Below are 23,969 nucleotides of genomic sequence, written 5' to 3'. Positions count from 1 at the left end.
CTTACACTTCATCAGGAGCAGCAGAAAGTATATGCTGCTAACAAGCTGCTGAATGCTGCAGCCTCCAGTTTTAAAATATGGATTTATGCTCATAACTGTAGGCCCTGCCAGAGAACACCCATGCCCCACCCCTTTTCCAGCCCTTTTTTTTCTCAAGCAAGGAAATATATGCACATAATTAGTGGCTTTTAAATTCCACACTGCTCATGCACTTACTCCCACTTACTCGCATATATGGGCCTTTTAGCACAAGCAATGCTTTTAAAATGTGTGTGTGAGTGTGTGAGTAAGAAAGACATTTTAATGCACATTGGAGATAATTTTAAAAGGAGTTGCATTTCTAAATGTAACATACTATTGTAACAATTTTAAAAAGCCATTTAGGCACATAAAATGTACTTACACATAAATATGCTATTGTAGCAATTTTCAAAAGCCTTCTTATTATGGGCATAGTACATTTACTTGTATAAAACCATATTTTAAGCATATAAATGCTTCTTAAAATCAAGCCCACTATGAGGTATTGAAAGACAACAGAGAGATTATGCCACTGGCAAACTAGTAACTTTGCTTGGCAATGCTTCCAGTGCATTCAATATTTAGATTTGATTGTGTGAGTGACAGACAGACAGACGGGGTTGGCGCGCGCAAGGGGGTGCACATTTGTGCAACTTGCGTGCGCCGAGCCCTGCACGTGCTGCCCGTTCCCTCCGAGGCCGCTCCGAAATCGGAGCGGCCTCGGAGGGAACTTTCCTTCCGCCTCCCCCAACCTTCCCCTCCCTTCCCTTACCTAACCCACCCCCCCGGCCCTATCTAACCCCCCCACCTCTGTTGCACATTTACGCCTGCTAGAGGCAGGCGTAACTTTGCGTGCGCCGGGCGGGCTGCCGCGCGCCATGTTCCGGTCCGGGGCTGGTCCGGAGGCCGTGGCCATGCCCCTGGAATGCCCCCAGGCCAAAACCACGCCTGCGGCACCGCCCCCGGATGACACGCCAATCGCGTCACGCCCCCCCCCCCCGACATGCCCACCCCAAGAAAGCCCCAGGACTTACACATGTCCCGCGGCTTTGCGTGCGCCGGAACCCTATGCAATATAGGCTCAGCGCGCGCAGGGTCGTTTCAGAAGGGTTACGCGCGTACCTTATGTGCATAACCCTTTTAAAATCTGGCCCATTATTAATACTTTAGAGGTAGATTTTAAAAGTATTGCTTGTGCAAAAATGGCCACATCCGTGCATATGTGGGCCACTTGCAAGGAACATGAATTTTAAGAAGATGCAAAGTAAGCGCGTACATATCCGTGCATGCATCAAGAAAAAGGAGGTGGAAAAGCATAGGCATTCCTGGGCAGGGCCAAGACATAAGCGCATAACTTCACATTTTAAAAAGCTGTCTGTGGCGCACATTGGCATATTAGCATAACTTTACTGTTGGTCCTGATGAGGAGCAGGTCTGGAGATCTTGAGTTTTAGGGCTTTCAGCAAGTTTTAGGGCTTTTCAGCACAAGGCGAGGGTCAGGATCAATTGGGGGCTTAGAGGATGAAGATCCAGAGGGGGTCTTAAAGACCTCATTATCAACTGGGCAAACTGGTGGACTAATTGGAAAAAACTGTTATTTCCCTCATATGATCATGTTTTAAAATCCACCTGCATACACGCTTAAAAGCCGCTAAAGACCAAGCATACATTTGCACGAGACATTTAAGTGAGCTGCCTCTTAAGATTATACGCACATATATGTGTGTCAGGTGTATTTTAAATGATATGTGCATACTTGCACTCACGATATAAAATTGCAGTGTATTGCTGCTTGTGCGCCAATATGTGCATTTATGGGCGCATGCACATTTCTTTTAATACTGTACTTATATTGGTTTTGCATTCTGATAATTATTATCTTACAATCCTACCTGTATTGCATTTTCCCATGTAATATGCAGATAGAAAATAAATTAACTTTTTAGTGGTTCAGCTTTATAAAAGACAATGTACTCTATTTTACCTCAATTTACTACTTTTCCAATTAACAAATGTAGCATTTGATGGTGTCCATAAGTTATGTTCTGATTTGTGCCAATAGATAGTTAGGTCTGCTGAAATGTGTAATAAAAATGTAGTTTTTTTTTCCCCCCATTAACCAAATTAAGTATCATATTGAGAAGCAGCATGTCAACATACAGTGAGATGGCTGATTAAAAATGCATATAATTATGTGCCTATACATGAGCAGACACTGAATAATTTTAATTGGTACTTGGGAGCACAATTTTTGTCTGATTCACTGAAGAATGCTTTACATTTGTAAGAATTGTATTTAGAAGAAGAATCCCATATGACAGTTTATTCGAAAATAATAGTCAAGGTAAATGTTAAAATATCGGAGTTATTAAGGTCCCTTGTCCAGTTAAGCCAAAATAATACTCATGACCCTGAATATTGTGTTATGGGCTTTTTCCTCACCATAAAAGGATTCATTATGTAGCTCCAAATTGCCTCTCCTTTCTTATATCCCCCCCTCTGCACTATCCTTCCTCATGATCTTTGTTCATTGGACAAGCTGCTCCTGACTGTGTCCTTTTCTTCCACTACTAATACAAGACATTTTGTCTTGAGGCAGCAGTTGCCTGGAGCAGGCACTACTTTCTTTCTCTCTGGCCATATTCAAGACACATCTTTTTTTAGATTGTTTTTAAATCAATCCCCCCCCCCCCCCCCCAGCAACTCTTTCTGATCTTGGCCCTCTCATGTTAAACATTTTTTTCCTGTAATAAATAATAGCTAGAAAATTATTTGCTGATTGTTTATTTATTTATTTTTTATAATTTATAGGCCAGGTTCAAAGCGGTTTATAAAACTACAAACATAAAACCATAAAATCATAATTGCTGCATACTGCCCAAAGCAGTATTTTTTTTTTTTTTAAGTGTAAGACCCGATAGCATTCAGGTCACTGTTGCTGTGCCGATACAGTACCAGAGCTCAAGGAAACCACCCCCATCCAAGTGGGCTAAAGCCGACTCCATTTTTTTTAAATGATAATACCTCTGATCACAAGCCATGTTGCTCTCGAGCCGAGGAGGGCAGGACCCCCACAACTGCATGCAAAATACACCACATACCCCATCTGATGCAGCCTCCTGACTTCAATTCAGCCAAGCTGCCAAGCCTCCAAAAACACCAGAAAGAGCATCCTCCAGCATGCTCCATGCCCATGGCCCCAGCAGCCAAAGAAGGGTGGCCTGGGTCATGAGGCTGCACCAAATCTTCCCTTCTACTTCTTGGTACTGCAAGCCATGTACTCAAACCCCACTCTCTGCAGCAGCCACCCACAGAGCCCAGAACCACCCCACCACACTCACTGACTTGGTTGGGACAATGCAGGATGCCCAGCCTAGTATCTAATCACAGCCACCAAGGCAGGCCCTCAAGGCAAGGAATATGCCATCAAATACAGATCTGAAGCGACAATGGCAGTCCCCGCAATTGGGACAGTAGGGAGACCACACCTCAGTGAGGCCAAGACTGCACAGATGTAGGGATGTAAGGCCGCCACAAGCCCCACAGGGATGGGACATGACTCCTCTTAAGGGTCCACAGCAGGACGTGCACACCTGCCTTCCATCCCAGACCACTCTGGCACCATAGAAATATGAGCACTTAACCATCCTGGAGCCAGCCATGGGGATCCAATAAAAAGGCCTAGCCCTGTGTACATCACTGGGTAGAGAAGACATTGCATGCACACACCATTACATGGGCAGCAAATAGAGAGGAGAAGTGCAGCCATTCAAGCATGTCTTCTGCCCTGACCCAGCTTCCAAAGGCCACCCTCTGACCAAAGGAGAGAGGAGGCAAAGAACTCAGCCCAGCATGAGAGCCAGGAGCCAGCCCAGTCACAGTGCAAGAAGAGGCAGGTAAGACAATGAGGTGAAAGAGCAGAAAAAATGTGCAGTTTACCAAAAACCACCGGAAGAAGAGGCTGGTGGTGGGCTGAACTAGGCTTAAATTAAGCCTGTTGGCCCACCCACCGTCCTCTGCCCCTATCCCCTCAGAGGTGGAGCACTCCCATGGTTGTGATCTACCCCTGTAATAGGGGATGGGGTGGCACCTTACTGCAAAGTAAAATATAAACTAATAAACACATAGACAAATTATTAAAATGTCAAATCACAAAATCCTACCTATACAGCCATGTAATTTCACCATCTTCAAAATTAAGGCCTCATTGGTAGTAAATGCCTATTGAAACAAATATGTTTTTAGGAATTCTTAAAACTCTTAGTTCAAACTTGTAGCCTCAATTTGTCAGGCAAGCTGTTCCACACTAACAGATTTCATCTAAATGGGCAGATTTCAATGACAGAACCACAAATAACTGAGATTGAGAAGACTATAACAAACATTTTAGATTTTAAATTTTAAATAATTCTCTAAACCAAGGAGATTCCAGAAGTTTATGAATTAACACAGCAGTTTCAAATTTTATTTGTGCCGTGACTAGAAGCCAATGTAAATTATAGAAAAACTGGAGTAATGTTTTGCTTACTATTCAAATATGTCAGATGAACTGCTGAATTTTATGCAAATTGCAATACTTGCAGCATGGACATAAGAGCCTCTAGTTGCATAGAATTGCAATAATCGATTCCTGTAAATAGAAACACTTATAATAAAGTTCAAAATTCAGGTAAGCCCGATATTGGATTCAGGTGACATAAAATTCTCATTTTGAAAAAGGTAACATTAACTACTGCATTTGGTCTTGGATGCAAAGTTAGTCTAGAGTCTAGAATAACTCAAAGAATCTTCACTTGTGCTACAATAGGAAATTCTCAGTCTTCAAATGTAAAAATGGTGAAATTAACTCTGGCAAGAGTCCTTTTCAATATCATTACCTTGATGTTCAAACATTTAGCAAAAGCTTATTATGGCATAGCCAGGTTCTGTTAACAGGTAATGGTACCCACACAGGAGGGAGTACAGTAGAACTGGTGCCTACCAATGGAGTTCATTTTTCTCATGTTGTAGTGGATGATCATCTGGGATCCAGTGATTGCCAACAGTGTGATTCAGAATTAGATCACAGGAGATAAAGTTTCAAAGTGAGGGTCTTAGACTTCAGGAAAACTAACTTAAAATGAGGGAGAACCTCAAGGAGTTATTAGCTGGATGAAAAAAAAATCTAGGGGACGTAGAAGAGCAGTGAACAAAACTAAAAAGAAATATTATAAGAACAACTAGCCCTTTTTTTAGGAAAGTAAATAAAGTTAAGAGAAAACAGAGGCTGCTATGGTTTTTTAAAGAAGTATCTGTAAAGGTAAAGGAGAACTGGTTAGCATTTATAAACTATAAGAGATCACAGAAAGTAGAAGACAGGCAATAATATCTGGAAAAGATAAGAGAAGCTGGAAAAGTGATCAGAAATACAAAAATTCAAATGGAAGAAAAATAGTAAATATGGTAAATGGGCGTTCAAGACTTTTTAAAGATATGGTTAGTGATAGAAGGAAGTGCAAAAGTGGCATTGTGAGACTCAGAGTTGAAGGGGAGGAATAAGAAGAGGTTAATGATCAAAAAGCACAATTGCATAACAAATATTTCTGTTTTATGTTCACTGTAGAAGGGCCAAGAGCAGGACCACATAAAACAAACACAAAAAAGTTTAGAAGTGAGGTAAAACCTCAAACAATTTTCAGAAAATTGTGTTTGTGAGGAGCTAACTAAACTTAAAATAGAAAAAGCGATGGGGCCAGATGTGATACATCTGAGGGTACTAAGGGAACTGATATGTTCTGGTAGCTCCACTTTTTCAATGTTTTTTTTAATAGGAGTAGTTCCAGAGAATTGGAGTTGGGTAGATGAGGTTCCTATTCTTAAAAGTGGAAATAAGGAAGAGGATGCAAACAATAGACCAATTAGTCTGACCCCTGTTGTAAGAAAATTAATGAAATTGCTGCTAAAACAAAAGGATTATGCAGTTTGAGGAATTCAATGCATTGCAAGATCCAAGACAGCATGGTTTTAAAAGAGGCAGATCTTATTAGATATTTATTTGACTGGGTGATGAGATAGTTGGATCAAGGTAGAGCGCTAAATGTGTGAACTTAGATTTCAATATGGCCATTGACATGGTAGCACATTGGTGACTTATAAATAAATTGAGCACCCTTGTCATAGAACCTAGTTATGGGCCTACCCACGGTAAGCCGCAGGCAGCCCCTCCACCCACCTGTTTCTTTGCGGCAGCTTGCCGCTGCCATCATCTTCCGTGGCCCCGAGGCCACGGAAGCTTCTTGTGAAACAGTGCTGATCCTGTCGGCAGCCCTTTACCACGGCCTGGGAAGCCGCCGTTGCCACCAGCACCATCTTGTTGCGGACAGATCCACCGCCGAGACTCGCGGCCTGGAAGCTGCACCCACCGGCGCTCTTGCGGCATGGAGCCGCCACCAAAATCCTTCTCTGAGTGGCAGGGGAGAGCCGCTGCCACTTTGTTGTCATCTGGCAGCCTGGAGGCCGCTCCGAAGCCTGCCTGCTTCTTCCTGCTCTCTGTGCAGCCGGGTGCCGCTGTCCATGTTCCTGCCTCCTTCAGGGCCCTCCTCCTAGGCACCGGTGCATGCCTTTTCACAGTATTTAAACGGCCAGTAACAGGAAGTGATCCTGGCCCCACCCGATGGCGTCTTCCTGCTTCAGCCCTATAAAAGGGCCTTTCTTCAGTTCTTCCGGGCCTTCGCATCGGGTTCCACACTTGGCTGTGTCTTCTCTCCGGTCCAGGTCATCAGTGGTCTTCTCCTGCTTTGACGGCTTTGTCTTCATGTTCCTCGTCCAGATCTTCATTTGTCTACATGTTCCTGATATCCTTTGTCTGGGTGTCCAGATGTCTTCAGGTTCCTGATGTCCTTCATCCATGTCTTCAAGTGTCTTCATGTTCCTGATGTTCTTCGTTCGTACCTCCTGATGTCCGATGTCCTTCCTGATGTCTTTGTCTTCGCCTCTGCCTCCATGCCTTGGTTCCCTGATGTCCACTTTCCTGGTATGCCGTTGTCATGGTCCATGACCAGTCCCACTGGTGGGCTTGTAGGGCACCTCACGGTACAAAGCCATCCTCATCTCCGCAGTGCAACACTCCAGAAGACTTCTGCTTCAGTCCTAAGTTTTAATCGTTGAATCCTGTGCTTGAATCTTGTCCCGGTCTTCGGAGGCTATTGCTAATTGCGTATGTCCATGTCAAGATTCTGTTTGAACCTGCTCTGCACCAGTGTGGTCCATGACCAGTCCTGCGGGTGGACTGTGTAGGGCACGCCCCAGTGCAGACCTCTTCAGTATCTTCATCATGTTCCCGTATCTGCTTCCACTATTCCTCCTGGAGTCTGCTTCGAGCCCAGCGAGGTCCATGACCAATCCCGTGGGTGGACTGTGTAGGGCGCACCGCATCGCAGTCTCGACCCAGCACCTTGGTCCTATGCCTTGAGTCCTCATCTACAGTTTCCTCTCTTAAGTCCTAGTCTACAGTGTCCTCGCTTCAGTCCTCATCTACAGTGTCCTCGCCTGAGTCTTTGTCCCAAGTTTTCTGTGTTCCAAGGACTCCATCTGCCCTCATCCTCTGTCCGGCCTGCCATCTCTTGCCGTACCTAGCGGCAGGTCTGAAAGAGCTTGGAACGGTCGGAGAACTGTTCATCGATCAACATTGCATTGTTGGTCATCCTGGGGCATGCAGGTCCAGTAGAGGGTCAGAACTTGTATCCTTGTCTCCACTTCAGCCTTGTCCTGCTCTTCGTTACCTGTGCTCGCACCGGCTCACCTCCCGCATTGTGTCTTGGGGCTCTTCCCTGAGTCATGCCATGGCCCAAGGGCTCACAACACCCGCTTCAGAAACAACCACGCCTCCGCGCTCGTAATAGTAGCCGAAGGTCTCAAGCTCTCGGTTTGTAACAGCTGTCTGAGGTCACGCTCGTAACACCTAGAGTGACTGACAGAAACTGTGGGCGGTGACCAAAAGGTAGTTGTAGATGGAATTCACTCTGAGGAGAAGGGACTTTGCTAGCTGGTCCAAAGACCAGAGATTGGTCTTCGGACTATTTTTTTTCTAACATTTTTGTGAGCAACTGTGGGAGGCGCCATTTTTAAAGATTGCGCCGGCCATCCATTGCTCCTACCATGTGACAGGGGCCGGCCAATTGCACCGATAAGCCCTGTCACATGGAAAGGGCAAAAGGCCATCAGTGCCATTTTGTTTACTGGCAGCTAACGGCCCGAGAGCGGAAGATTGCTCCCGGGACCCCCGCTGGACCAGCAGGTACTTTAGAAAAGTTTATGGGGGGTTGGGAGGATGGGGGATTCTAAATAATGAGATTTCAAGGGTCAGGGTGGGTTTCAGGTTGTTTTTGTGTGCCCTTTCTTCCCGCCCCCCCCCCCAAAAAAAAAAAAAAAACAATGAGAGAACCCCACAAAAATGTTGTGGGGTTTTCCTATCACTTTCAGGGACCCCCCAATTCCTGATGGATGAGAAAATATTGTACGATATTTTCATCCGTCAGAAAAAACAATTCACATCCCTAATTACAATTACCCTAATATTTATGCGGTAAAAGTAACATCAGACATGTCAAAGAAATAAAGTTCCTGGTTGGAATAAATGACAGCTTTATGGAGCAATTGGTTCAGGAATCAACAAGAGAGGGATCTATTTTATATCTAATTCTTACTGGAGCACAGGATTTGGTGAAGGGTAATGGTGATGGGGCCACTTGACAGTAGCGATCATAACATGATCAAATTTAAATTAATGACTGGAAGGGTGACAATAAGTAAATCCACAGTTCTAGCACTAAACTTTGATAAAATGAAAAAAAAAAAATAGAAAAACACTGAAAGGTACAGCTACAACGGTTAAGAGTGTACAACATTCATGGACTGTTGAAAAATACCATATTAGAAGCACAGTCCAGATGTATTCCACACATCAAGAATGGTGGGAGGAAGACCAATCAATTAAAAATATGGTCAAAAGGTCAAGAGAAAGAGGATAATTTAGCCAAAAGATCTTCTTTCAAATATTAGAACAAGGATCCATCTAAAGAAAATAGAAAAACATAAGCATTGGCAGGTTAAATGTTAAATATTCAAAAGACATGATATAAAGAATTTGAAAAGAAGTTGGCCATAAAACTTTTTCAAATATATCTGAAGCAGGAAACCTTTGAAGGAGTTGGATGTATTGTTAGTTGATTGAGGGATTAAAAAGGCACTTAGGGAAGATAAGGCCATCGCGGAAAGGCTGAATGAATTATTTGCTTTGGTGTTTATTGAGGAGGATGTTGGGGAGATACCAGTTACATAGTCAGTTTTCAAGGGTGACAATTCAGATGAACTAACCCAAATCACCGTGAACCTGGAAGATGTAGTAGGCCAGCTTCACAAATTGAAGAGTATAAAATCATCTAGACCAGATGGTATACATCCCAGGATTATGAAAGAACTAAAAAATGAAATTTCAGACATATTAAAAGTAATTTATAACCTAGCATTAAATTCATATATTGTACCTGAAGACTAGAAGGTGGCCAAAGTAACTCCGATATATGAAAAGGGCTCTAGAGTAGGGGCGGATTGAGGGAAAATAGTGGCCCGGGGGATTTTTCTCCATACTGGCCCATGGATACCCAATTACATTTACATATATAATTTACATATATATGTACACACCCCTATATTTCAGCATGGTCCTCCCGTATCAACACAGTACTATTTGCCAAAACTCAAAGAATTTGAGTTTTGGCAACCCCACCTATGAAAAAGAATATGACAAATATTACACCAGAATCTAAAATATCAATACACCTATCAGGAAAACAGAACAGGCCAAGCTACTACAGATCCCTACAGAGAAACCACATGCTAAAAGAATGCTTCATCTCAGTCTTGCATGCAGAACACAGACCCTCATCAAATACAGAATAAAGCCACATAAAGTATAAATAGAAATGTGCAGACAAAAATTAACTGTAAAACGCATCATGCCAGACTCTGTACAGTGCAACAATGGAAAAACAAAAATGTCACTATTCCTCATGAAACAATCAATAAAATCGAGATTATATAAATCATGAATCATAATTATAAAATCAGAGAGTAGTGACAAAATTTTTATGGCAGGGGAAAAAACCAAGAATTAAACTATCTATCCTAATGAAACCACTATCCATGGGAGGTATGGGTCTTCCGGATTTGAAACTCTATAATCATGCGATTAATTTACGATACATAGGGGACTGGTTGATGGGCACACAATACTTTTCAGACACCTATATTGAAGCACAATTGCTTCTTCCAATATCGCTTCATTATGCTTTACATGCTCCTAACGCTTCTTTATCTCGCACAATCAAATCAGATCTGCTTTTACAACCTTTAAGAAGAACATGGATATGGCTAATGAGGAAGAATTCGTTATCTGACAACATATCACCATTTCTTCCATTTTGTGGTAATCCAAAGTTCTTTTTAGGATCGGATGCATCACGATTTCGACTTTGGGACCGTGCGGGACTCAGATGCATTGGACAATTAATACATATGGATGGATCTTTTCTTACTTTTAAAGAACTTTGTTCTTTTTATAAACTCTCAGCTATTGACTATTATCAGTACCTTAAAGCTCGACATTATATACAATCGCTTGGTTCACCAACCTTCATGGACACTAATTGGCAATTTTTAAGTAACTGGTTTGATCCAGAAAACCCCCAGAAACGTTCTATATCATATTTGTACAAACAATTAGAGTCTTCATATAAGATTTGGTCCTTGGAGAAGGTGCAACTTAAATGGCAATTAGAACTTGAGCAACCGATATCAATTGCAGTATTGAAATCTGCATTTGTTAGTACGTGTAAAATTACAATTAATACGCTCTTGCGGGAAACTAGATATAAAATTATCTATAGAATGTACATTTCCCAGCATCAAGCATTCAAAGCAGGTTTCACTAACTCTGATATATGTATCAGGTGCAAAGGAGGACCAACACACTTGGGTCATTCCTTTTGGAGTTGTCCAACAATTCAAATATTTTGGAAGAAAGTTTATCATACTGCAAATAAAGGTGTGGGTTATAAAATTCCATTTTCTTCATTGGTGGCACTTTTTGGAATCTTTCCTAACTCATTCAAAAGAAATAAGGTCTCGATTCTCTGGATTACAAAAGTTTTTTTATTAGCTTGCAAAGCCATACTAACAGCCTGGAGAACTTCAGAAGGACCATCTATATTATTATGGCGTTCTTCTATAATAAATCTACTAACCATGGAAACCTTGGCTATTAATCACCTGTCTATCAAGACTAGAAGAGCAATAAATGCAGTCTGGCTTCCCTTTATTCTAACCTTACCACATGAATCTAAAAGTCTTTTTTAAAATCGTATAGATATTTGATATGTGATCCTTGTGCTTCTTCGATGCAGGGAGGGAAAGAGGGATGGGGGGAGGTAGGGTTATGGGAGGAGGGGTAAAAATATGGATAGAGTTAAGAAAATATGTACCAAATGTTATGCTTTGGTAATGTTCATTATTTATAATAAAAACAGATTTAACATAAAATCATACTAATAAAATAATTTCAAAACAGCTGATGAATAGAATATCCATTAATTAAAGACTCAAGCAAATTTTGAAACCTTTAACAAACACCAATAAAATATTTCAAACAGCAGATACATCACATACTACCCAATAATTAAAATAGTAGTCAATCAAGAAAAATGAACTTAAAAAACCACCTTTACTTACCCTCTCCAGCAGTTCTCCTACTCCTTTCGCTTGCAGGCCACACCAGAAGCAGCAGTAGCTGCTGAAGCTTTCCTCATGGTCCTCTTCCTTAGGGACCACAACCAATCTCTTCTCTCTCACTCATACACACACACACACCAGTCATATCCTCAAGACCAGTTTCTGTCTCTCACACACCAATCATCTCCCCAACCAGTCTCTCTCTTTCTCTCTCTCTCTCACACACACACACAAGCACACACATACCAGTCATCTCCCTGATCAGTCTCATACATACACATGTCATCTCTCTGGCCAATCTCTCTCAATCGCACAATGCTTTCGCTCTCTCTTACTTACACAAAGGCTTTCAATCACACACATGCTCTCTCTATTTCACTTACACACAAGCTCTCACTTACAAACAGGCTCAATCACACACATGCCCTCTCTCACAGCCACAAGCCAGCCAAAAAACATGTCCATCTCTCTTGCGCACACACATTGACACACAGAAGCACCCTCCCTGTCTCTCACTGAAGCACTTTGCTTTCAGACTTGCAGCATTTTTCACTTTTACTAAAAGTGAAAATGATGATCCCAACCATTAAATAAGAAAACCACATTCCTATCAGAAGGCAAAATGGCACCCTTCCTTCAGGTTCTGTCCTCCCAAGGGACAGCCACCCACACCCTACAGCTTCTCTTGTTTTGCGCTTTCAGGCAATAAAGCAAGTGTCTTTCTTCAAACTATCAGTCATATGATTATTCATGTGGGAGATATGGAACCGAAAGACATCCTTAAGTCAACTTCCCTTTTAAATAGGAAGATTCCAGACTTAGTCATTTAAAAATATACATTTTCTAAAGGCTTAAAAAAATAGCAAACCATTTCAGATTGGAACTATTCTAGTCTTCATGCTTAAATTATGCTTAAAAAAAACAACCCCCACCTGGCATCAGTATCTTAAATTTGTGATTTTGCTGAGATGAACATTTTAAATAGTTTAATTTTTTTTGCTTTAGTATTTGTCTTTACCCACTTTGCTAAATTTTATTTTCCAGAAGAGGGATGCTTAACATTCAGTAATTTAATCTTTTATCCAACTTTTCAAAAGTTGCACTACCAGCACAAAAGTTGAGGTATATGTATTATCACATTTCATTTTTTTTTTTAAACTGGCAGATTCCTTTCTCACATATATACTGCATACACACACACAGAAGCACCATCCCTTTTCACATTCACATTCACACACACACACACACACACACACACACATACACAGAAGCACCATTCCTTTCTCACATACACACAGAAGCACCCTTCCGATCCAAGGCTCCCGCTGAACAGCTGGTCTCAGCGGCGGTTAGCAGCACCGATGTTCACTTCTTCGGCTCCCGCTGGCCTCGATTTTAATTTCTTCGGCCCTCTTGGTCTCTGGTGGGGGCTGAAGAAATTAAAATCGAGGCCGGCGGGGGCCGAAGAAGTGAACAGCGGTGCTACTAACCGCTGGCGGAGATCAGCTGTTCAGTGGGGGCCTCGATTTAAATTTCTTCAGTCCCTGCCGGCCTCGATTTTAATTTCTTTGGCCCCCCAGCTGGTCTCTGCCGGGGGCCGAAGAAATTAAAATCGAGGCCGGCGGGGGCCAAAGAAGTGAACACCGGTGCTACTAACTGCTGGCGGAGATCAGCTGTTCAGCGGGGGCCTCAATTTTAATTTCTTCAGTCCCTGCCGGCCTCGATTTTAATTTCTTTGGCCCCCCAGCTGGTCTCTGCCGGGGGCCGAAGAAATTAAAATCGAGGCCGGCGGGGGCCAAAGAAGTGAACACCGGTGCTACTAACTGCTGGCGGAGATCAGCTGTTCAGCGGGGGCCTCAATTTTAATTTCTTCAGTCCCTGCCAGCCTCGATTTTAATTTCTTTGGCCCCCCAGCTGGTCTCTGCTGGGGGCCGAAGAAATTAAAATCGAGGCCGGCGGGGGCAGAAGAAATTAAAATCGAGGCCAGCGAAGGCCGAAGAAAAGAAGATAGGTGCTGCCCAGCCAGCCCCTGCTTGAGGCTGGCTGGGAGGCACCCATATTCTTTTCTTCGGCCGCCGCCTGCCTCGATTTTAATTTAGTCGGCCCCCATCTTCATTTCTTCGGCCACCGCCGGCCTCGATTTTAATTTAGTCGGCCCCCTGCTGGCTTGGTCTTCCACAGGGGCTGGCTAATCTTCTTTTCTTCGGCCCACGCTGCCTTGGTCTAATGGCGGGGGCTAACTGGGAGGCGCTGAGGCTGGGCTGAGGAAGAGCCACGCAGTCGAGACCACGTGACCAGCTAGACTGGCCCACCGGGGGATGCCCAATCCCCCGATAGGTCAATCCTCCCCTGCTCTAGAGATAATCCAGGAAACTGTAGACCATAAGCCTGACTTCAGTGCTGGGAAAAATTGTGGAAACTATTATAAAGAATAAAATCACAGAACATATAGATAGGCATGATTTAATGGGACACAGCTAGCTTGGATTAACCCAAGGGAAGTTTTGCTTCACAAATCTGCTACATTTTTTTTTAAGTAATGAATAAACATGTGGATAAAAGTGAACCAGTAGATGTGATGTATTTGAATTTTCAGAAGGATTGTCACAAAGTCCCTCATGAGAGGCTTCTAACAAATCTAAAAATTCATGGCATAGGAGGAGATATCCTTTTGTTGCTTGCAAACTGATTAAAAGGAAGTAGAGAGTAGAATGAAATGGTCTGTGTTCATAGTGGCCTTGAACGCATGATGAAACTGTTGTTCAGGGATCTCAATTCTCCTCTCTTCATCCTGAGACAATGCAGGAGACTCCTCGTTTAGCTCATAAAAGTTATTTCCAAATCTGCTGAGACAATTTCTAGATACATAAGGATAGGGAAATACTCAAGCAGGGAGGTTAAACAATAGGTATTATAAACAAGGTCTTCACATTTTCCATTCTTGAATCATAAGGGTATTTCAGTAATGTTTTATTTCTTGTTGTGACAAATCTTTAATCACTGGGCATATTCTTTCTATAGTCTCACAGGTAAATTTTAAAAGGAGTACATTTGTGTCCATAAATACATGTATTGGGCACACGAGCAAAGATACACTTAATTTTATATCATGCATGCAAATACACACATATCATTTAAAATATCCCTTCTGTGTGTATGTGTGCAGCCTTAATGTACATACTCACACAAGTGACCATATTTGGGTGGAGAGAGAGATAGATAAACTCTGTTAGAGAGATATTCTGACTATATATATATCTCCCACTCTAAGGGGGACATTTGCAAGTCAGGGTGGGATTTTGGGAAGGGCAGTGTTACAAGAGTCTACAGACTGGCTTCTTAAAATTCAAGTTGCTAATGCGCAGCCCACATACGCATGTATAGGGCCGTTGTTGCACGAGCAACACTTTTAACATCTACCTGTCAAGTTTTAAATCAAATTGTGGTTCTCAAACATTGAGCACAGTGCTTCAATGCTTGTGAAAAAAAAATCTAGTACTGATAAGCAAATAAAAGGAAAAAACACATTACTGTTTATATAGCCAAATCTATAAGCAAAACACTACTTGAATTTTAAAAAAAATTCAAACTCAGTACAAAATATTGCTAGCAATAAATCTTTTATGGATTATCAAAAGACTTGGGGATAACTGCACTGAGTGGCCATTACTATCCTTAAAGAAACTTGGTGGGTAGACTAGATGGACGATTTGATCTTTTTCTGCTGTCATTGTTCTGCCATGAACAATCTTTAGTAAAATGATTGACTATTAGGGGTGTGCATTCGTTTTGAACTTAAATGTAAAACACAACTTATTTTTTTTTTTAACTTAAAAAAGTGATGAGGCGTAAACGATCGGATTTCCAACTTATTCAACATAGCTATGTTGAATACGTTGGAAATCGCGATTGTTGATCTAAATAAAAATTTAAACCCCTCACCCTCCTTAATCCCCCCCCCCAAGACTTACCAAAACTCCCCAGCTGGCCAAAAGTTCCGTGAGGGTCCGGGAGCGGACGCGCGGGGAATCACGTGACGTCCGCGTCACTCCGACGTGACGCCGACGTCACGTGGTCCATCGCGGTTCCACTCCTGGACCCCTCGTTGGACCCAAACGGCACTTTTGGCCAGCTTGGGGGGGCCTCCTGACCCCCCCAAGCTGGCCAAAAGTGCCTTTTGGGCCCAACGAGGGGTCCGGGAGCGGACCCTAGGGGAATGGCGTGGCGCCGCGTCACTCCGACGTGGCGCCGACGTCACGTGATTCCCCACAGGTTCACTCCCGGACCTCTCGTTGGGCCCAAAAGGAACTTTTGGCCAGCTTGGTGGGCCTCCTGACCCCCCCAAGCTGGCCAAAAGTGCCTTTTGGGCCCAACGAGGGTCCGGGAGCGGACCCACGGGGAATCACGTGACCCCGCGTCACTCCGAAGTGACGCCGACCTCACGTGCTCCTTGCAAAGGAGTTCAGAAATGGCGTCCTGACCCCGCTGGACCACCAGGGAGTTTTGGTAAGTCTTGGGGGGGGGGGGGATTAAGGCGGGTGAGGGGTTTAAATTTTTATTTGCACATATGGACATAGACTCAACTTATGGAATTCTCCATATGTCCATATTGACCGCAAATGACCCCCCCCTTTCGACTTATGGACTTATGAACTTAAACTTTTGGTCTGCACATCCCTATTGACTATAGGCATTGTATATACATAAATTTCTATGTTTAAGTCTATGAGAAAGTCTATGTTTCTGTCTGTAAGACAGCATTAATTTCACTTAAATTGTATCCCTGAACTTTCTCTGGAGAGTAATGAATTGTATACATTTAATTTACATAACAATTTTCTTCCAGAAAACTTATAGAAAGTAAAAATGTGAAATCTCTAGGGAACCTAGTTATATCAACACTGAGTTTAACAGGGGCAATGTTTCTGCAACATTTTCCATGCCAATTATTTTTTAAGCTTTTTACAGAAATTAACAAGAAAAAGGTAGATGTTACCTGCTTCAATAAACAGCCTCTGTCTACTTGAAACTTACTCCTAGAGTTATCAACATGCTATATTTATTGCAGAAATAGTGCCTGTGTAAAAAAATGGGCATGGTTAGGCAAATTGTAGACACCACATCGCATTGAGAAATATCACAACCCACGGCACATTGTGTCACACATTATTTGTAAATATCGCACAACCACAGCCATTATCACTTCGCTGGGAGGTGGGGAGGGGGGAAGAGAGAGAAAGAGAGAGTGAGAGAGAGAGAACTTTAATAGAGTAAATATCAATCTATACATAAGTATCACTGTAGATGGGCACATTCAACTCAGGGTGGGTTTGGGGAGATGATGTTATATACACAGACAGAAGAATTAACTTCAAATTTGATATCACTGAAGAATTTCTATCATTTCAATCAATGAAAGGTATAATAAAAAGAGTTGATTTTATACAATGCAGTCTCTAGCTGAGACTGCATTTGGAGTCACCACTCAGGAAAATGATCTAGGTGTCATTGAAAATGCATTGAAATCTTCTGTTCAGTGTACAGCAGCAGCCAAGAAATCAAATAGAATGCTAGGGATTATTAGGAAAGGAATGGAGAATAAACAGAGAATATCATAATACTGCTGTATCGCTCCATGGTGTGACTCCCATCTTGAGTATTGTGTGCATTTCTGGTCATCACATCTCAAGAAAGATATAACAGAATTAGAAAAGGTACAGAGGGGGGCTCTTGAGCAGCAACAAGATGGCTGCCTGATTTCTCAGCTCCATGGGATTCTCTCAAATTGATCACTAAATCTCAATATTTTATTGATGTAATTCGCTTGGAGAAGTTTCTCCCCGCATTAAGAATGGCTTCGGCTAAATCCAGGAAAATTGAGGCAGCCTTCACGACTTCAGCGGGCACCAAGCACTCAAAACAGGACCCACTGTCGCCGGATAAGGTCCTGCTACCAAAAACAATGGCATCGGTGGACCTAGTCTTAACAGAACTAAAGCAGTTAAATGATCTAATTCAATTAAACATTGAGTCAACTACCACAATTCGCACTGATCTTCAATCGATGGCTACCCAAATGTCTTCCTTTCAAACGAGACTGGAAGACATGGAGTCACAAACTTCCTCTTTACTAATAACAACTGCGCCATTACCGCGCCTCACACAAGACATCGAAGGCCTTCAATCTGCTGAAGAGGATCTGTCTAATCGTAACCGGAGAAATAATATTCATATCCTGGGTATACCGGAAGGAGCAGAAGGAAAAAATATGATAGAGTTTGTTACTAAACTAATTCTGTCTACTCTTCAACTCACCTTTGTCCAACCTTTCAGGGTTAAGAGAGCATGCAGAGTTCCCTCTCACCCTCTTCAGAACTCCAAGTATCCCCGGCCTATTGTTCTTAAAATCCTACGATACCCAAGAGTGTTGGATATTTTATCCTCCGCACGCACTCAAGCTCCAGTTAAATATCAGAGCTCCACGATCCTCTATGTACCGGATCTAGCTAAATCGACGGCAGAGAGAAGGAAGGCTTTTCTGGTGCTTAGGCCCCGTTTGCAGGCTCTTGGAGTACGGTATCATATTCTCTATCCAGCTCAGCTGAAAATTACCTGTAACAATCAAACCAAACTTTTTCATCAGCTGAAGGATGCCGAAGCTTTGATCCTTTCACAAGAAGGAGGTTCTGGCATGGTTTCCAATGGTTTTTATCCACTTTGCCTCAGATTACCACTTTGGCCACTCAAAATTCTCAATTGAATGCTCTGATCACCACCTCCAAAATCGCTACAGCAATTTCATCTTTATCCTCTGGTAAAGCGCCTGGCCTGGATGGCTTCACGACGGACTTCAATCAAGCCTTCAAAAAATATATTGCACCATGTTTGCAAGACTTCTATTCATCTCTCTTATTATTCCCAGAAGCTTCCTCAGCCTTTACAGAGGCCTGTGTAGTGGTGATTCCTAAGCCAGGAAGAGATGACACCAAAATTGCAAATTATCATCCCATTTCTCTTCTTAATACTGACTACAAAATTTTGCAAAAATTCTAGCTAACTCACTTTCTCATATTATGCCCTCTCTTATACATAATGACCAATCTGATTTTATCAAAAATAGACTGATATCTAATAATTCCTGACTTTTTCTCCATTTACACCATAAGGTTTTTTCTGCTGAAATCCCTGCTATGGTCATAGCCCTGGAAGCTGAAAAGGCCTTCAATCATGTCAAATGGCCTTTTATATTACAGGTTCTGCAATGGTTTGGCATTGATTCCCTTTTTCTTTCCTGGATTCAATATATTATCAATCTCCAACAGCGTTTTTATATGTCAATAATTGTGCCACTCTACCTTTTTCATTATTTAGAGGCACTAGACAAGGCTGCCCCCTCTCGCCACTTCTTTTTAACCTGGCTTTAGAACCACTACTATCAGCGATTAGACAAGACTCTTCTATTCATGGTATTACAATCGGTTCAAATACTTTTAAACTTTCAGCATATTCGGATGATGTTCTCCTTTTCCTTATTAAACCTGAATCTTCTCTCCCTAATCTTCTGAATCTCATCTCTCACTATTCCGTATACTCTGGTTACAAGATTAATTGGCACAAAACAGAACTTCTTCCTCTCAATTACAGAGGTGCTTTGATAAATACTTATTGTATCAAATCCAGAAAGTAATTAATGGGCTTAAATATCTGGGTGTTTACTTTTATACTTGTCCAGCAGACACTATTACACACAACGAAGTCAAGATACTGAACCTTTTGAGATCTATCACGCTTAAATGGTCTCCGCTCCATCTCACTTGGTGGGGCAGACTAGACATCATTAAAATGGTGCTGACCCCCAAAATTGTATATATTCTTTCAATGCTCCCTATTCTTTTCTCCAAAGATTTTTAATTCTCATGTGGACAGGCTCCTTACAGTATTTCTATGGAAAGGAAAGACTCCTAAGATTTACTTAAAACAACTAAAAGCAAATAAACAAAAAGGAGGAGTTAACTTCCCTGATTTTTATACATATCATAGAGCCTTTATTTTATAACCAGGTTATCATTATTTTGCTCCATCTCAGGTCAACTCCGACCCCCCAAGATGACTCAGTACAGAACAACACTTGCTTCTTCCATATCCATTGGCTGTATTCCCTGGTTTACTACTAAAATCTTCGCACTCAGACTTCCCGATTTTGCAATCACTCCATGCAGCGTTAAAAGAGCTGGAAGCATTGCGTCCACCCTCCACTAATGCCTGGAGGTTATCTAAGCTGGCCCCCTTATGGCAAAATTCCTCAATCCGCATAGCTAATAAAGTCTTAACTGGCCTATTTGGCAGCATAGAAATATTTGGACTATACAAGATATGCTTCATTCCAATTCCATTATGTCATTCGATCAACTGCAGGAATGTTACGACCTCCCATCCACTCAATTTTATGCCTGGTTACAATTAAGTAAAACTCTCCATAAGGCAGGATTTATCACTAACACTCTCAATAACTCCCCTTACATGTTAGATATTTACTTAGAATTTGGTCCAAAAAGTCACTTAGTATCATATTTTTATAAACTAATTCATCAGCTCACTAGTTCTAACTTGCTCCAAATGCTCCACAATGTCTAGAGCTCTGATATGGGAGAAATCCCCTCTAAAGAAGCTTGGCAACATGTCTGGAGGGTTTCCGTTCGTATTTCTCTCTCTTCCAGTTTAACACAATCCTCCTTCTTTATCCTACACAGAGCTGTATGGACTCCATGGAAAATATATAGGGCGGGTCTTACCACATCACATATATGTTGGACCTGCTCACTACCTAAGGCCACCCTACATCATCTTCTTTTTTCATGTTCCTATGTACATACGTTTTGGCAACACATTTGGTCCACCATATCAAAAATTTTGCCCAGACCTATACCTCTGTCATATGCTATTGTTATTCTAAAATAAGCCTCTCCACATCTCCCATTTACGGTCCCCCAACACAAACTTCTGGATTTTTTACTGATGGTCGCCCAATTTAATATCTTATCTAACTGGAAGCATGGTGATTTGTTATCTGAACATCTGTGGTGGAACTCAGTTAATCTATACTGCAAATATGAAAAAGCAATGGCTATTAAATATAACAGACTTTCTACTTGGTCTCAAGTTTGGAAGCCTTTGACCGACTATTAGGGGTGTGCATTCGTTTTGAACTTAAATGTAAAACGCAACTTATTTTTTTTTTAACTTAAAAAAGTGATGAGGCGAAAACGATCGGATTTCCAACTTATTCAACATAGCTATGTTGAATAAGTTGGAAATCGCGATTATTGATCCTAAATAAAAATTGAAACCCCTCACCCTCCTTAATCCCCCCCCCCAAGACTTACCAAAACTCCCTGGTGGTACAGCAGGGAGTCAGGACGCCATTTCTGAACTCCTTTGCGAGGAGCACGTGACGTCGGCGTCACGTCGGAGTGACGCGGCGTCACTTGATTCCCCGCGTGATCGCTCCGGGGGACCCTGACCCCCCCAAGCTGGCCAAAAGTTCCTTTTGGGTGCAACGAGGGTCCCGGAGCGATTGCGCGGGGAATCACGTGACGCCGCGTCACTCCAACGTGACGCCGACGTCACGTGCTCCTCGCAAAGGAGTTCAGAAATGGCGTCCTGATTCCCTGCTGTACCACCAGGGAGTTTTGGTAAGTCTTAGGGGGGGATTAAGGAGGGTGAGGGGTTTAAATTTTTATTTGCACGTATGGACATAGACTCAACTTATGGAATTCTCCATATGTCATTATTGACCGCAAATGGGACCCCCTTTCGACTTATGGACTTATGAACATAAACTTTTGCTCTGCACATCCCTAACAACTACATCCTGTCTCTATAATATATCTCTCATAAACCAGTCTACCTCTACAACTTGGTGATAGGACTTCTTTTCCTCTCTTCCCCTTTTTTCTTCCTTTTTATCTTACTCTACCCTCTTCTCGGGTTTCTTTTTCTTTTTCCCTCCTGTTACTCTTTATTTCTCTCTCTACTCGCTCTTTTCTTCTAGTTCTGAATCTGTATAACTTGATGTCCTTATATATTTTATATACTGTTACATCCTGGTATCTGTATCACATCTGTTGGATGTTCTATACCTAGTGTTGTTTCTTTTGCAACAAGTTATACTTAAGTTGTTACACTCATATTTGTACTTCTCCTGTTCACTGTTTCTTATAACATTAATAAACAAATTGAAAAAAAAGAAAAAAGAAAAGGTACAGAGAAGGGCAACCAAAATGATAAAGGGGATGGAACAGTTCCCCTATGAAAAAAAGGCTATAGAGGTTAGGATGCTTCAGTTTGAAGAGCGATGGGTGAGAGGAGATATGATTGAGGTCTATAAAATAATGGGTGGAATGGAACAAGTAAACAATTAATCAGTTGTTTACTCTTTCAAAAAGTATAAAGACCAGGGGACACATAATGAAATTACTAGGTAATACATTTGAAACCTATAAGAGAAAATATGTTTTTAATCAACGCATAATTAAGGCTGGAATTCATTGCCAGAGGATGTGGTGAAAGCTATTAGTGTAGCTGTATTTAAAAAAGATTTGGACAAGTTCCTGGAGGAAAAGTCCATAAACCATTATTAAGGTATTCTTGGGATAAGCAGCTTGGAATCTATCCACCCATTGGTAACCTGCTAGGTACTTGTGACCTGGCTTGGCCACTGTTGGAAATAGGATACTGGGTTTATTGGACCTTTGGTCTGACCCAGTATGGCAAGTCTTTTGTTCTTATATATTCATTGAGATATATTTTTCTCTTCATCACCTCCGAAAAAATGTGCAGTTAAGGAGTCAACCATACTTAAGTATTTGGTTGCATTAAGGCTTGGAACAGCTTTAATGGCTTCCGATGCTGTGGCATATTGTGCAGTTGCCTTTTGCCCTTTTAGCCCCCACCACTTTCTCTGATGCTCCTGCTAGTGCAGCAAGGGTTTCAGAGAATGACCCTGGCTGTGCTACCTATGGCACTCCCGTCCCTTTGACTGCTTCCCCTAGTGCCACAGGATTGCTCTGTGGAATGGCCAAAGGTCAACCCTGAGCCAACTGCCCAACTTAGCCTTTATCCTACCTGGCAAGCTGATAAAGACATGTAGAACAATGTATTTGTAATCTAAAATCTATATGTTTTCAATAAATAAATACATGAAAAATAGCAGTCACCATGGTGAGCTTGTTCCTTGCACCCTCAGCCACACCTCACTGCTGATGTTGTTTTCGCCAGGGAGCACAGGTTTACGGGGGAAAGAATGGCACTCTTTTTGCCGATGGGAAACTTCTGCAATAACCTGGTACACAGATAAATTTGTGTACTCACAGTTTTAATCAGGGTCAGGCCACATTAATGGCTCTTCTGCAGATGCTTGCCTTGGGGATTCTAGCTGCCTGCCATCAACCCTTGCTGTGGGGGATACATTCAGAATGTGCTGCCCCATCCCGTTTCCTATCTTTTCGGACCCCCCCCCCCCCTTTCCCATACTAGCCTTTTTCATTGGTGCCTACTGTCCTAATTAATTTTAAACTTCACAGCATCCCCAATGGCCACTGCCACAACACACCCGCCCCCTTTGGGCTAAGTCCAGTACACCTGCTCAGTTATGAGGCTCATATCTCAAGCAGCTAAATGTCCTTTTGCAGTTACCCAGCCGGAAGGGGTCACGTCCTCTCAGTGAAAAGGTCAAAACCCAAGCAAGATTATAGAAAGATAATAGATACAAATTCTTCCATCCTGCCTGGCTTTTTTTTTTTCTCCAGTTCTGAAAATTAGGTACCCTAAGGTTCTGACTCCCCTTGCTCTCAGGGTAAAATAATGTATGTTTGATAGGACTGTTAGCATATTTATTTTACAAATCCATCTTTCAGTCAGAATTCTGAAATGAAAGACTTTTTCAGTCAAAGTTCTATGCCTTAGTACTTTGCCATTATTTGTTTTTTAAAGTGATATTTTATTGTATGTTAACAGTAGTAGTCAGGGGGCTGTGAAATGCAAATCCCCTATCTGAATTTCTGACTCATCTATTCTATAGTCATTTAAGTACTTTCACAGTAAGGTGGTCTAGCAACCTTTACAGTCCTTCTCTGACTCCCAGACTGGTGACTCATGTTGCAAAGCTGCATTGTCCCTTTTTT

This window comes from Rhinatrema bivittatum, chromosome 5 (genome assembly GCF_901001135.1).
Source record: "Rhinatrema bivittatum chromosome 5, aRhiBiv1.1, whole genome shotgun sequence".
In the NCBI taxonomy this organism is placed as follows: domain Eukaryota; kingdom Metazoa; phylum Chordata; class Amphibia; order Gymnophiona; family Rhinatrematidae; genus Rhinatrema; species Rhinatrema bivittatum.
Note: the sequence above shows the minus strand (reverse complement) of the source record.